General features: G+C 36.0%; 1 protein-coding gene across 1 annotated transcript in view; it reads right to left on the minus strand.

Annotated features, from left to right (window-relative positions):
* The window catches only part of LOC140145201 (uncharacterized), a 31,065-nt gene extending 17,722 nt beyond the window's left edge, over nucleotides 1-13,343 (minus strand). The window contains exon 1 of the mRNA XM_072166972.1: nucleotides 13,221-13,343. The gene's annotated coding sequence lies outside the window, so the exon portion shown is untranslated. The remainder of the gene's footprint in view (nucleotides 1-13,220) is intronic.
* Between the last annotated feature and the right edge of the window lie 384 nt (nucleotides 13,344-13,727).

Consider the following 13,727-nt stretch of genomic DNA (forward strand, 5'->3'; position numbering starts at 1 on the left):
GATCGACAACATCATCCCCCCCATTTTTGTCACTGTTTGAAATGAGTTTTTGGAATCACAAAATAGATCGGGAATTACGGCACATGTTATTGCTTGCCTTCCCAGAATACAATTCACGCATACCAAGTATTGGATTGCAAATGTTGCTATTTATTCACATTTACGCTGAAAATGCTCTCGTTTTTTCACAAAGCTGCGGGGACGATATTTGATATTATATGTAATTTTAAAACAATCCATATCCTAAACCAATAGGGTTACCCCCCTTTAAAGTTTATCAACATGGTCAACAATATTATTATTTTAATGTTATGTAAAGTTAATTTTGTATTATTTCCGTGGTCCGGGTACGCGCTGGTGAATTGCGATCGCGTTGAAGTGACAAGGTCACCTACTACGCGCCGTGCCGAAGACCAATGGGTCAACCAGCTTTTTGTAGGTATGCTAGGTGAATTCAAATTTGCCATCAAACTGCATCATTTTATGTGATATCAAATTAAAGCCCTTGAGTAAAGAAAGCCAAAACTGAAAACATTTTTGTCATAGCACTTTCCGTAACAAAGTTACATCTTGTCAAAGATTGACTTTCATCAAAAAGATTCTGCTAGCAAAATTCCCCAAAACAGCATTTAGGGGTGTTTCTAGATCTTAGTCTCATGGCGATAGCAGCTTTTTTTAATGGAACTGCTACATGTATCAAAATCCCTCTAAAATTCCATGTGCGAGTGGCTCATCACCATAAAAAATCATATATTTTGGTTAAGTGAAGTATAGAAAACATATAATTTATGTAGGTTTCCTTCACCGACCTGTTCTCGAAAAAAATCAAATTTCTATGTAAATATGCAATTATGCATTGTGTTTGGGCCCCGGTCTCGGCGAATTTAGCTGACTAGCAACTAAGGTTTGCCTGGGATATCTACTTGTTGCCAAGTGCGTTGATCAGCCAATCATCAAACAAACGAATTATGGAGGGGATGACCAGAAGGCCAGTAAGGCCAGAGGGATCACCCCCCTTAACAAAGAAATGTTACCATCAAAAGAAGTAAAAACAAAACAAAGCATAACAAACAAACGAGAAACACAATGCTCAAGAATTAATCATATTTTGAGATCAAGTCACGTTTATATATCTTACGGAAATGTTTCAATGAATTTGCCGTTTTATTGAGTTTGGCAATGAATTCCATAATATTGGACCAGCAGTACGAATGGCATGGTCAGTAAATGTTTTGTTGTTCTTCATTAAGTTGAATTTATCTGCGTTTCTCGTTTGGTAATTATGAATATTGGAACGTAGTGTAAAGAAGCCATCAAATACGCCCGGTAATTCATTATTACTGTACTTGTACATAAATACCCCCAATTCAAGTTTGTAGCTAGGTGTCTGCAAGAGTTAAAATATTGTATTTGGCAAACTTGCCCTAAAAAAGTTGCCGTGCCCCTTCAGATGCTTAATTCGAGGGCTGAAACAAAGATGTTTTTCAATTTTAATAAAATTGCATAAAATATTTGATATAAGATATCTAAGTTTCTAGTTTGCTTTATTCATACCACTGTCCAGTATTTTAAATTGTTATGACATTCAAAGTTTAATTTATATTAAAATTTTGTTACATTTGCATTTGGCCAATTCCATGCCAAAAGTGCCTTTTGTAACGTCCGTAACAAAATTTTGGAACATTATTGCTCAAAACAGGAGCATTTATTTCAAATTTGCTAATGATGCCTCCATAGATTGATGCCAGACCTACTTCAAGATAGTAAAGAAAAAAATCTGAGGAAGCACCTTGACAGTTTTTTTTCATTATGAAAAACGTTACGGACGTTACATTTGAGATAAAATGTAACGTCCGTAACACTAAATTAACAGTGTAGGACGATACAGGAGTATTATTTTCAAACTTGCTTTTCATGTTTACATAGAATGGAGTCAGGGCTTGCTCAATATAGTTAACAGAAAAAAATAAAACCCAGAACTGAATGGAGATTTAAGGATATGTACCATCTGTCAAAATGGCAGGCACTTTACAGTAACGTCCGTAACGCTGCTTTCTAATTTCTGTAGCTAATTAACTAAGAAAGCCAAAACAAAATTGCTTCATTATATTGAACATTAGAGTGTGTACTAGTAGCATACAAAGAAATAAAGTGTTATCATAACAGCAAACATGTGTGCTATTCACTTAAAAGTTGCAAGTTGCATGTATCTGTAACGTCCGTAACGGTGGAATTGGCCATTTGCTTTTTGGACGAAACAAGTTAAAATCGACGATGGAGGGGGGGTAGGCCTACTTGATTGACATTTCTCGTCTTTTTAAATATTCTGCATGTAGGCCTACTGAGAATGTTTTTAATTTCAATGAAGTTATGCACTTGTAAATGATGTTCAAAGAACGTTTACTCTTAATATCAATTAATATCTTCATGAAAATGACAAATCAGCAACCATTTTGCATTCATGTGCATCAAAATGACGAAAAATGGCAATTGTCGGCTACGGTACCGGTATCATGCTTGTGTTTGAAATCGACATCCTGTCTAAAGTATATAAAAGAAAATAACCCAAATTTTCTTTAAATTAATTCAAAATATAGTGAAAAAGATAACATTAAAATACTTTTTAAGACCTAAAAACAATGTTTTAGCCTCTTCAAGGGTTCATACCACTAAATCCGCCTGTGAAGCGGTTTCCGGCAAAAGTTTATCACAACTACACAATCAAACTTGCACCATTGGCACTGTACAAATAATTAAGAGAACACACCAGGTACCACCATGATGATCAATTGCACAGTTGGGAAACCACCAACCAACAGTACACACAGAGCTGCTCACATTACAACCCCATGCACTGAATTAGGGGTTCATTCATATATGGTCATTTTCACGGTAAAGGGTGTAACTTTGGATTTTTAACATTTTAATCCGTAGTGTTCTAATAAAGCCACGGAATTCCATGATTTTTGGCCACATAAGTCATCTAGTTAGCAGCTACCTTGGGTAGCATAATCAGCTTTGGGAGTTACTGCGTTCAGTTTTAGCAGGCTTAATGTACTTAATATTGCCATTTTGAAAAACTATAAAAAACAGTACTTAACATTTTTGTAAAACCCTGTGTTTTCTTCAGTTAGTTCATGGATAATTTTTCTTATCCTGAAAGTACAGTCATATGTTCAGTAAACACTGCCACATTAGATTTAATTGTGAACAGCCCTGTATTTTTGAGAACCGGACTTCGATATTTGTTGTTTCGGAGGCTTCATTTTCCGTTAACAATTGTTAACAAACTTTGTGGGTGTAGCTTTGGTTCATAATTCTTGGTTATTTCTTCACTTCTTCTTGATTCATAACAGTTGTTATCTTAACTTGAAATGGGTAACAAAAATTAGTCGATTTGCAAGCTTTTAAAATTTTTATAAAATCTTGACTTCAAAGAGCCGTTTTCCGTTAACTTTTTGAAGCCTCGAAACAAACTGTTCAGCAAGCTTGTGCAAATATAAATAAAAGAGCTCATCCAATCTATTTATCAAAATGTAGCAAAGTAGATCCTCAAGTCACATGTTTTTAAATCGTGGAGATATATATCACCGTTTGAAAATGGGACCCAATACAAACTTTCCGTTAACAATTGAAGCCTCCGAAACAAATGAAGCCTCCGAAACAACAATAAGATTAATTATCATCTATGCATATCTAAATTGGTGTGTTTCATACTGATATCTGCATTGTAATTATTACTTGATATGTGCAGAATGTCATAAATTTATAAAAAAATTGACATTATGGTTAATGTTTGAAAAATATACTGATACCCAAAAAGCCTGTTTCGGAGGCTTCACATGCAAAAAACACCATGCTAAACAAATGGGTGAAAAAATTAACATGTGATAAATGATGATGCGCGCATGAACACACGAGGTCAAAACGCGGTTAGCAGTCGGACGTAAACACGGGAAAATTGGACTTTTTATATAGCGCTAATTTTCTCAAGAAGTAGACCTAAAATGTTGTGTCATTTTCAGATATGTTATGCAGAATTTTGTTCTGATTAAGTCCCTGGAATTAAGATGATATCAAATATATATTTCAAAAGTAGAGGTAACTCGACTTATATGGCCTAAAACGTGACCCCTATTTCGCACGTTAAGTCTATGGAAGGCTATTTTGTGTTATGTACCATTAACATGATGTAACCATTGACGTACTAAATTTTTATTTAGTACGTCCATGATGTAACATGTACTAACGAATGTGAGACGACTCGACCTCCGGACTACTCGACTTCTGACAACTCGACCTCCGTGACAGCTCGACCACGGACAAGTCGACCTTCCTCAAAACTCGAGCTTTATATTCACCGTGCACTTGATGCATAAGTCACAATGTAGAACTTTATTAGTTTATTTTTACACAGCCGTGACGTTAGTCACGGCTGTGTCTTTTTTCTTACAGGTTCTTTCTTCTTTCTTTCTTCTTTCTTTCTTCTTTCTTTCTTCTTTCTGCCGACCACTACATTTGCTCTAGCACTTACATGCTTATACCGATTTTGACCTAACTTGGTCACAACCGTCATTGACCATGCTCCTACATGTCATATGAAACTCATGGGGTCAAAGGTCACGCAGGGGTCATAGGGGTCAAAAACGTGATTTCAACTCAAAATGCTTCTTCTCTCACAGATTACGTAGGACAGTGACACCACTTGCACACATGCATTGTTACTATCCAGTGTCTATGGGGTCCTCACAGATTTGGGGTCAAAGGTCATTAAGGGGTCACTTCCGGTATAAAACGAAAAACCGTCAATTTTTTTTATTTGCTAAGAAAAACATAGGACAGTAACGGTATGTTCACACATAAATTGTAGTTACCCTGTGTATATGTGGTATTTTTTTATTTAGGGTCAAAGGTCATTAAGGGGCCACTTCCGGTATAAAACGAAATACCTTTAAAATGCTTCTTCTCCCACAAATTACGTAGGACAGTGACACCACTTGCACACATGCATTGTTATTACCCAGTGTCTATGGGGTCCTCACAGATTTGGGGTCAAAGGTCATTAAGGGGTCACTTCCGGTATAAAACGAAAACCGTCAAAAATGTTATTTGCTAAGAAAAACATAGGACAGTAATCGGTATGTTCACACATGAATTGTGGATACCCAATTCATATGTGGTATTTTTTTATTTGGGGTCAAACGTCATTAAGGGGTCACTTCCGGTATAAAACGAAAAACCGTCAAAAATTTTTATTTGCTAAGAAAAACATAGGACAGTAACGGTATGTTCACACATGAATTGTGGGTACTCAATTCATATGTGGTATTTTTTTATTTGGGGTCAAATGTCATTAAGGGGTCACTTCCGGTCTGAGACGAAAAACCTTCAAAATGCCCCTTCTGCCACAAGTAACATAGCAAAGTGGTGCCACATGCACCCATGCATTGACATTAGCCTATGTCTATGGCCGTTTTCATATATTTTGGGGTCATAAGGTCATTAGGGGTAACAACACGGCTGTGTTCGTGGGTTAGACCACAGCTTAGTCTAGTTCTTTCTTCTTTCTTCTTTCTGCCGACCACTTCATTTGCTCTAGCACTTACATGCTTACACCGATTTTGACCTTACTTGGTCACAACCATCATTGACCATGCCCCTACATGTCATATGAAACTCGTGGGGTCAAAGGTCACGCAGAGGTCATAGGGGTCAAAAACGTGATTTCAACTAAAAATGCTTCTTCTCTCACAGATTACGTAGGACAGTGACACCACTTGCACACATGCATTATTATTATCCAGTGTCTATAGGGTCCTCACAGATTTTGGGTCAAAGGTCATTAAGGGGTCACTTCCGGTATAAAACGAAAAACTTTCAAATTTTTTTATTTGCTAAGACAAACATAGGACAGTAACGGTATGTTCACACATAAATTGTAGTTATCCTGTGTATATGTGGTATTTTTATATTTAGGGTCAAAGGTCATTAAGGGCCACTTCCGGTATAATACGAAATACGTTTAAAATGCTTCTTCTCCCACAAATTACGTAGGACAGTGACACCACTTGCACACATGCATTGTTATTACCCAGTGTCTATGGGGTCCTCACAGATTTGGGATCAAAGGTCATTAAGGGGTCACTTCCGGTATAAAACGAAAAACCTTCAAATTTTTTTATTTGCTAAGAAAAACATAGGACAGTAACGGTATGTTCACACATGAATTGTGGGTACCCAATTCATATGTGGTATTTTTTATTTGGGGTCAAATGTCATTAAGGGGTCACTTCCGGTATAAAACGAAAAACCGTCAAATTTTTTTATTTGCTAAGAAAAACATTGGACAGTAACGAGTATATTCACACATGAATTGTGGGTACCCAATTCATATGTGGTATTTTTTTATTTAGGGTCAAATGTCATTAAGGGGTCACTTCCGGTCTGAGACGAAAAACCTTCAAAATGCCCCTTCTGCCACAAGTAACATAGCAAAGTGGTGCCACATGCACCCATGCATTGACATTAGCCAATGTCTATGGCCGTTTTCATATATTTTGGGGTCAAAGGTCATTAGGGGTAACAACACGGCTGTGTTCGTGGGTTAGACCACAGCTTAGTCTAGTTCTCTTTCTTGCTGTTATTTATGTATTTTTTATTTTTTATGTATTTATGTCATGTTTTACTATTATTATGTTTGTTTATTTATCATTGCAATGTTATTTATTTATTTCATTTATTTAATTAGCAATTAATTAATTTTTATTATTATTTACTTAGTTGTTTATCTAATATTTAGTAGGCCTATATTTCAACATTGCGTGAGGAATTATTTATGGTATATTGACGATAGGTTATAATAATAAAAATTATTATAAAAGATAAACGGCTTGAAATAGCTCTGCGTAGGAAAGGGATGGGATATCTTGGCAATATTTTGGTATTGTCAACTTGATAAGGTGATTAGCGCAATGTCACATTATACAATAGGAACAATAGCTGAATGGCGAGGATATTGAATTCTTCGGTATTAATCATTAGCTAGTGTGCTATTATTTATCAATGGAATCTGTAAGTATAATCAGATTCTAATCATCAATACCAAGTTGAAGAAAAGTTATAACAGTAAGAAGAATAGTTTGGATTTCAGATTATTTCCAGCTTCAGAGTACAATAAGCAAATTAATATTAATTTTAAAACTCACAAGCATAATATCGCATGATAGGCAAATCATAAAAAAATGCAAAACAGAGGGAAACAGGACAATAACTAATTTATATTTCTGAAATTTAGGCCTTGATATTTATGATTATAATAGTTGTAAATCTAAATAAATCTACGTTTCAGTTACATTGATTACAGTATGTATTTATTATTATGTTAAATTCCTTCTGTACTTGAAGTTATGTTAAAATAATTAACTAATATCTCCAAGACAAATGCGCACAGCTGAAACAAACGCCGAGCAGCAGCTTGGAGATATTATACTATTTTAGCTCCGGGCTTTTTGGGGTACATTCGGCACCCACGTTTTGCACCGGGTATTTCAGTGCTGCCGAAAGCGCCGGGTGAGACAGGGGTTAAATTAACGGCACAGCGACCGAGCACGCGAAGTTGACAGAACGGTCCCGGACGTACGATCGATTGATTGAGTCCCCGGACCCCTCGGCTGCGTGTCAGCATAAACTGGTATGTTCTCATCACTATAACCGCCTGGGGAATTACGAGTGTATTACGGGCCGTTTGCCCGTGTGTCTTGTGCCGTGTCATTGTGCTTCCGACGTATTCAGATTATGTTTGTTTAATTTAGGGCCTATTATTGCAATTTTATTTATTTATTTCATTTATTTAATTAGCAATTAATTAATTTTTATTATTATTCACTTAGTTGTTTATCTAACATTTATTTAATTAGCAATTAATTAATTTGTATTATTATTTACTTAGTTGTTTATCTAACATTTAGTATATTTCAACATTGCGTGAGGAATTATTTATGGTATATTGACGACAGGTTTGGTTATAATAATAAAAATTATTATAAAAGATAATAGCTTGAATAGCTCTGCGTAGGAAAGGGATGAGATATCTTGGCAATATTTTGGTATTGTCAACGGACGATCGATTGCTTGAGTCCCCGGGCCCCTCGGCCGCGCTGTCAGCATAAACTGGTATGTTCTCATCACTATAACCGCCTGGGGAATTACGAGTCTATTACGGGCCGTTTGCCCGTGTCTTGTGCTTGGGACGAATCCAGACCATGTAGCCTACTCAAAGGAAGAAACAGTTGAACTTGACATTTTGTTTCCAAAACTGGTTAAATCAACTTTGAACAGCTGCTTTCTGTTACTTTTTCTTGTATAATTTTTCTAATAACATTATTTTCACCAATGAAATGGATAGGTATATGAATTTGTCAGTGTTATTTTTAATATATTTTCTTAAGTTTAATCCGCCTACTGAATTCTCCAATTGATTTAGCACGTTGCATTTTAATTTTACTATGCCATCATCTCTTTTGGATGATTTTAAAAAGAAAAAGACGGCTTTCCTTCCCGGCTTTCCTACTTAAATCATTGTAATAAATATTTCATATAATTATGTTGTTCGCACTTGCAACTGCTGTACAGGTATTAATTAACCACGTTTTTACACTAGCCATTCGATATAATCAGTTTTGGAAACAAACACTTCAATATTATAGTTAGGCTATTTACACAATTCTCTTATTTCCATGATATAAGTAATGAAAGATGATTGAAAATGTCCCGTCACCCGCCCTTTAATATCACTGGCCAAAACTGTATTATTTTCATGAAAAAGTTAATAGATTATCATGGAAATAAAAAAATAAATAAAAATCATTATCAATCTGTTGCAAAATATCTTTGTGTAAAGGTGGTAAACATTAATTTTTATACCTTGTCTGACCTGGTTTAAATTACTTTGATTGGGACTTCATAGAACCTCATTTTCCAACTCCCCAGGGGGAACGTTTAAGTATTCAAGAAATAAACAAAGGGAAATGAGTCTTTTGGTGAAAATTTGATCAACAATGTTTAAAAGGATGGTTCAACATCATCGGACGTATGTATAACTATAAATGCCAACAACGTAGATAAACTTTGTAATATGATTGATAAATGATAGTAAGTTTAATGATACATGTAGATATATCCTAATCCTATGGGATAAATCTCAAAAGGGTCAGGCTAAAACAAGTGTTCCCTATAAAGATCAGTAAAATTGTTGTAATAAACTGAAATAAAGTAAAGAATCTGCCTTGTCATATATTTTTATAACAAAATGACCACTTCCTATAGGCCTCACCCACAGTGGGCCTAACCTATAACTACCAAATCTGGGTGTAATATACCTAGATTTGGAAGACATGTGTTTAGGCCCTACTTCAGTACTTTATTCGTGTACCGGGTATGTCGTACACAGGTTTCACCCATTTGCAAATTCAAATAAGTTGTTACAGGTAAGCTTTGTCACATTCGTGATCGTGCAAATGATATTTTTAGAAGTTCCCCAATCAGTGATTTCCCTTCTAGCAAAGGAGCACCTGCGAAGTATAACGCACTGTTGCGGATACTGCATACATCACCATCGAATTTGTTCTTCTTTCTTTGGGTTCACGTGTTTATCCTGCAGGCATGATGTAGCCTATATCATATCTTTATTTCATTAAAAACCGAAAGTTTCAACATGTCTCAACATATGCAACAAAAAGACCTTCTAATTTAGATTTTCCCTCGAAACGGGTCCCATTTTTAAGCATCTGACCCTAAAAAGCCAACTTTTTAGGATCTTAAAGGAATCAAACGTTTTAGCATCTGCCCGCAAATGGCCAGAAAAATAGGAAAAAGGAAAGAAGAGGAAAGGAAGAAGAGAAAAGGAAAGAAAAAGAAGGATAACTGTTGTACAAATTTTAGTGCAGCTTCAAACAAATCTATACTACTTTCATTGTGAAATTTATACTCTGAAACACTGATTTTTTAGCTTCTGATACGCCAAAAACCCAGAGCTTCGGGGGGCTCTGCCCCTGGACCCCGCTGGGGCTTTATCCCTGCAAGGACCCCACCTGGGGCCCTAAGGCGGGCCCCTAGACCCCACCCATTTCACGCTTCGCGCCGGCAAGCCGCTCATCGCACATCACTTTTGATCAGAAATTGGGAAATTTTTTAATCTTGCCCCCCCCCCCGGAAGGTCAGGTCTGATTACGCCTCTGCCGAAAGATTTCTCATCGCGCAAGGGGCAATTTTTCACCTTAAAGACCCACACGTTGACTTGCGACCGCACATGCATGTCATACGTCAAGTTACTATTGGAGTGATTCCCGAGAGTCCGGGGTTTAAAGTTTGAACCATGTGATTGCCGACAGAGTTTGTACACCCGACGCAATAGTGTAGCTGCCTACTCTTGTCGGGGGGCGGGGGCAAAAACCATCAAGGGTGGGGGTCCCGGCAGAGCTCCCGAAGCCCCTGGGTTTTTAACGTTTTAGGAACCTCAAAAACTATCATCAATGTTTAACTTAAAATTAAGTTAAACATTTGAAGTTAAGCTTAAAATTCACAAAATCGATAAAAATGAAAATAATGTGTGATTTACCGCGTTTTGCCATGTGACGTGGGCTTTCTAGACAATAGGCACCATATTACAGTAAGGCTAAAGTTCATAAGGTTTAGTAGATTAGATCATGCACCCCTGCAGGCACTATCTAATATTCACAAAATTCGGGAGTTTTTCAACTTTATACACTTTTTCAATCATGGAAAGTCTTTTTCAAATCCGAAATTGTTCAACTTTTGTGAAATTTTCAAATTGATCATTAATATCAAAAGTAGGCCTTTTCAACCTTTTTCAAATGTTCTATATATCAAGTTGATAGGGCCGCCGTGCCGCAAAATGCTATTTCAGGAGATAGTGAAAAAAACAAAAAACAAAACAACAAACACGAACTATCAAAATACTAAAAGTTTTTCCTTATACATTCTGCCAAATGTGTGCATTAATTTTCCTAAAACACAAATCTTGTACTCCGCCCCTTCCATACCAACGCGCCATGCTATGCGTGCCCCAGACTATGTGTGCATGGGTTCCGTTGCCCACCAACGTGCATTATGTTAAACGTGTCTAAATTAACACAAGTGCACGCAGTGTTCCGTTTCCAACCAAAAATGCAGGATATTAAATCTTAAGTGTTTTCAAATTTAAATTTTAAATAGTAAGATTTCTTCTTTTTAGTCAAATAGTAATACGTGTTTATTTATATATATATTATTATTGTTATTATTTTATATAATCATGTTGTTTACACTTTCACATTAGAATGTCGATTATGTACGTGGTATCTTATACTATAGGCTTTAAATCAATGCCAACGATTTAACATAACTTTATAACATTAAGTTTGAAAGTTTAAAAATTCAATATTTATTTTATATTATTATTTATTATTATTATTAGTGTTATTATTAGTGTTATTATTATTATTATGATGATGATGATGATGATGATGATGATGATGATGATGATGATGATGATAATGATGATGATGATATTATTATTTTTTATTTCTGTATGTTTTGTGATATTTTAAATTGTAATATTTTATATTTATTTTATTCCATGCAAGTTTATGTGCACGAGTTAAACTTGTCATTTTGCACAGTGGTGCTCTGCCATGCAGATCGATTTGCCGCTATCGATTGCATTGATCATGAATAAACGTATTGGTGTTGGTGATGTCACTGACTTTAAACTTTGGTGGACAATAGAATGACCATTGATTGACAAGGTTACCCCTGTGTCCCCTAGTACATGTAGCCGCTTGTTGAAGCCTTACCCTGTGTCCCCTAGTACATGTAGCCGCTTGTTGAAGCCTGTTGAAGTCCCCGCATACTCCGTTGCCCACCAAGGTGCATATGTTAAGCATGGGTTCCGTTGCCCACCAACATGCTTACATATGTTAAAAATATGTTGAGGCGAATTGAAATTAACACAAGTCAAATACATGACGACTACATGTATAAACACGTACATAATACTAAATGTATGAATGAACTTCTGTATTTTATAGAGCTGCGCGCCGCGCCGTAAAATAAATGCTATGCACAGAGCATAATAAATAAATAAATAAATAAATAAATAATATAAGCAAGTCAATATTAATAGCAAAGCTTAAATCAAACCCAATGAAAAATACCGGTACATTGCTAAGAATATTATTTCTTGGTACTGAAATCATTTTTATTTCATATCAAACAATTTTATAATCCTAAGACAATTATCCATCCATTCCAATATAAAGAAGTATTAATTAATCGTGTTTTAATCAATACTCCGCATGGTGAAAACTGATAAGAGCTGTTTTATTATTTAATTCGTACGCGGAACCCAGAAGTAGCTAGAGCTTACTAGCAAGCCAAGACCATTCACATAATTTCGTGACTTTTCTGCAGAAATACGCGGTCTGGCATCTGATCATGATTCTGTATCTGATTTTTCTAGTGATATTTACTCTCCACGAAAACTACTAGTTTCCTCTGACTCTTTATTAAATGATAGATTTCATTGATCATGTTCATTGATAACAAATACCTGACAGTCATTGATTTTATATAAAACCATTCTGCTATTGTAGATAAGTGTCAATGCGCTAATCACCTATATTATCAAGTGGTCAATACAAAAATATTGCCATATCTCTCTATGCAGAGTTCTTATGATCTTGATAATCATGTCTTGTTATATGGAATATTAATTCATATTACGATATTATTTCACACACTGAACATATAAATGTAGGCCTACTAATTATGTTAGCTACTTCTTCTTCTTCCTTATAAGTGCCTCCCTCATATATATGAGTATTGTCGCACTGCGTACAGACAAGCTGTACTTAAAAGTAATAATGATAAATAACAAAAACAACAACTTCGTGCATGCATTTTATAACACTATTGGTGATGAATGCACGAAGTGCACGGCGATTCTGGAGGTCGACTTGTCAGGGAGGTCGACTTGTCAGGGAGGTCGAGTTGTCCGTGGTGGAGTAGTCCGTGGTCGAGTAGTCCGGAGGTCGAGTCGTCCTGATACCGTACTACACTGAACAATGACAATTACAAAATGTTTTTTAAAAAGACAGTGTAACACATAGGGCCTATCCGAAATTCGTTGATTAAACCTCAAATCTGCTATCAAATATAAATACCTAATACACCATTGACAATTTCAGGACGAAGTTGACTTCCATCGAAGTTTGGAAAATGTGTTTTTTTGTTGATTTTCAGCAGGGTCTAATTTCCAGAATCAAAAATCGACCGCCTTCGCTCGAAAATGAGGGTGACAAGCTGCGAGTTATTTGCAGCTTGTGGGCGCACACCACTAAATAATCGTTCCATTGAAATACGTGTAAAAACACCAGTTTTATTTATTCATTTTGAGGCCTTTTCGGCGCTTTCTGAGAATGTTAATGATAACCAGTCGATTGCAAATCGATGGAAGTTTAACATATGTTTCAATGTATGGGTAGTCTTCCACCTCGTTTTCCCGGTAGGAGCCGCTAAACAGCGCCCTCACTGTTTTTGACATGCTCTCATGACTGTAAACCCGTTTCTGCCCATTTTTAATACGCGGACCTATTTTCTCGATAATTATAAAATGCGACTTTTTAGTGATTCAAATTCATGCACAGGCTTTCCACTTTTATTTAAGCTAT

This window comes from Amphiura filiformis, unplaced genomic scaffold, assembly GCF_039555335.1.
Source record: "Amphiura filiformis unplaced genomic scaffold, Afil_fr2py scaffold_169, whole genome shotgun sequence".
Classification (NCBI taxonomy): Eukaryota; Metazoa; Echinodermata; class Ophiuroidea; order Amphilepidida; family Amphiuridae; genus Amphiura; species Amphiura filiformis.